The following is a 3,007-nucleotide window of genomic DNA, read 5'->3' as shown; positions in this document are numbered from 1 at the left end:
ACATTTTGAGATATGGGCTTATCAGGTATTTACCATCTCCACAAGAAGAACAGACAGAAATCAGAACAAATGGTAGTTAGAAACAACTCAGTTTTACAAACAAGTAGAAATTCTCTGTCAAAACAGGTGAATGAATTAGTCTGTGAAAAAGCTTTGAACTGGGCCCAGAGCACCTGGATTTCAGTCCTGGCTCCTTGCTGCTGCTATGCTCTCAAATATTACATAAGGGGATTTAGATGCCTGGATATTATTGTTATCTAAGTCCACTTCAAGCACTGATGTGTTTTGAGTTTTACGGAGTTTGGTTTCCTGATAGTTTTGAAATGGAGTTGCACATGAGTTTTGAATGTAATCTCAAATGGAACCTGGAATAGAGATTTGTTAATGTGAGTTATCACACTATAATCAACCATTATCATCCTTTAATTTTTCTGATTTTGCCATATAATTAAAAATATTACATACTTATTAGGGAGGTTTAGAAAATGCAGAACATTGGAGATATTTTATGTGCCTGATAATTCTCCTTCCAGAGACAAATGTAAGCATGCTAAATAGACTCCCTTATGGCCTTTTTGAAGTCTAAATATTGAAAATTTTTTAACACACAGAAAAGTAAAGAAAATATGACAGATATTGTAGCACTTGCCATGATATTTTCACAAAAATAATCATTTTGTCATATTTGCTTCAGATCTGTTAGTAAAAAAAAAAAAATGTTAATGATACAGCTAACGTCTTATTTTATTCCTATTCCTTCCTACTTGCTTCCTTTCTAGAGGGAACCACTACACTAGAGTTGGTGTGTTTCACCTCTGGACATACTTTTCAGATAAAGAGATAAGTAGGTAAATAGGTAGGTAGGTAGGTAGGTAGGTAGGTAGGTAGATAGATAGATAGATACATAGATAAATAGATGGATAAACAGACTTATTTTGTGAAATTTTAAAGTACCATAAAGCCTCTCTTTTATAAACCTCACCATTCAGATATTACTACAGAACACGAAGCACTTGTTCATATATCATATCATTTAAATCTCACAAGAAACTTTGAAACTTTATTATTCTAGTTCACTTTATCAGTGAGGAGTCTGAGATAGAAAGAATTTCAGTTGTTTGCTTACAGTTATTTACACATACAGTTAGCAAAAAAACTAGCTTCAAATCTTGGAGTCTTTTCACTACCAGGCTACCTTTTCAACATATGTTTTGTTTCAGGGTTTATCTTTGTAAAATATAGCTGAGCAAAGGTGATTTCTGGAGTTTACAATCTTATATTTCTGTGAATTTATTCTTTTTAACTAGCATGTAATATGTTTGAAGTCAAGGGACATATTTTAAACTACTTGGCATGCCTCTAGACCATTTAGATAGTCAGTTAGCAAATGCACAGTCAATAGTTGTTGATGTGAATTGATAAGACTCAAGAGTGCTTAATGAGATAAAGACATTGACTGACACAACTGGTTCTCCTGTACAAATCTAGTGAAGCGTTTTAAATCTTAGGGCAGTTCTCGCACAACAAAACTTGCAAATGTTCCTGTTTCCACATTCCTTTACTTCCCTACATTTTGATTACCCTTAATTGACTCTGAAGTCATTAAATTGTGGAACAGATTAGGACAATAAGGATGATATGTTTTGTAAACAAACAAACAAACAAACAAACAAACAAAAAACAAAAGAAACCCTTCCTGGCATTACCCTGGAATTACCAGTTTAAAAAAACAACCTTGGATTATTTAATGCTATTTATTTCCTACCAAATAAGCAAGGATGGGTTTATGTTATGTTAATAGATGAGTTTAGATTAAAGGCTATATAAAGCTTGAAACATTCCCAGAGGGGCAATAAGGAGCAAGCAAGAGTTGTAAATTCTAAGAATTCATTATCATACAAATGATCAGGCTTAAATAGGTTACAGAAACTTTCCTCCGTCTGAGTAGACTGAACCTAAAATGGTACAGGCTGATGGGGTGTGGGTCTCACATTTTAAAGTGTTTCTGAGGAAGGAGATACTACATTTTGTCTTGAAGTACCTGCTCCAATTCTTCGCTGTTTTGAATGACTGGGGTAAACCCTTAGCCTCTCTTCCTGTGTTCCCCAGCAGAAATAAACAACACAGTGGTGAATTACTCTGATCATAGAACAATTGGTTTCTAACTCCTCTTTTGTTACACAGCATTGGACTCCAGTCTGAAGGGAAAAGCAATGGAGTAGAGATCTGAAACTCAGCCCAGCCATTCTCCAAAGCTGTAGACTTCCATCATTCTTGGCTTTAGACCAGATCCAGACAGTATCTCCGGATCCTCATTCCAATTTAGTTTCAGCCCAGAGTTGCACTTGATTCATAGCCCACACTCACCCCTAACCCTTAGAATCCCCCCACCACGAATTTAAACCTCATTTCTAATCATTAAGCCCAATTCAAACCCATTTCCTGTTTCTGAGTTCCCACAAGTCAGTGCCTGTTAGCATGTTCAACCATCAACCATGATCAGCCCCATTGAATCTCCAGCGCTTACCCACAATCCTGCAGCCAGTCTTCTATCTTAGTGATTGGATTCCCTAGAAAAGTCAGATATCAGATCACTGTGAGAACTAAAGGAAATCAGACTTCTTCCTTATAATTCACCCCATTCGTAAGTTTATCCTTTTATAAGCCACATCGTGAATCCCTTTTTGCCTCATAAAATGTTTCCTTAAGATATGAGAGGGATATAGTGATATATAAACATAGTGGATTGTTCTCTCTGCCTCCCTGCCCCCTTCCTCCCAGGAATCTGGCAAATGCCAAGGATGTTGGATCCACTGCTCTCTTTTCCCCAAGATTTAAGAAGGGGAGTGGGTCCTTCTCAAAAAGGCCCCCAAAACAAAAACAAAACAAAACAAAAAGCAAGCAAGCAAGCAAGCAACCAATCAAAAAAACCCAAGGGGGTGGGAAAAAACAAGATAAAACAAAAAGCACAATCTTATATTTATATAAGATTAATTTTTTTTTTTTT

At 36.0% G+C, this 3,007-nt stretch overlaps 1 protein-coding gene across 1 annotated transcript in view; it reads right to left on the bottom strand.

The window, feature by feature from the left end:
* Positions 1-2,566, bottom strand: part of TESPA1 (thymocyte expressed, positive selection associated 1) — a 22,072-nt gene extending 19,506 nt beyond the window's left edge. Inside the window, exon 1 of the mRNA XM_011375743.2 lies at positions 2,528-2,566. The gene's annotated coding sequence lies outside the window, so the exon portion shown is untranslated. The remainder of the gene's footprint in view (positions 1-2,527) is intronic.
* Between the last annotated feature and the right edge of the window lie 441 nt (positions 2,567-3,007).

Source organism: Pteropus vampyrus, unplaced genomic scaffold (genome assembly GCF_000151845.1).
Source record: "Pteropus vampyrus isolate Shadow unplaced genomic scaffold, Pvam_2.0 Scaffold276, whole genome shotgun sequence".
Taxonomy (NCBI): domain Eukaryota; kingdom Metazoa; phylum Chordata; class Mammalia; order Chiroptera; family Pteropodidae; genus Pteropus; species Pteropus vampyrus.
The sequence above is the reverse complement of the archived record's forward strand: the minus strand, read 5'-3'. Positions and strand labels throughout refer to the sequence as shown.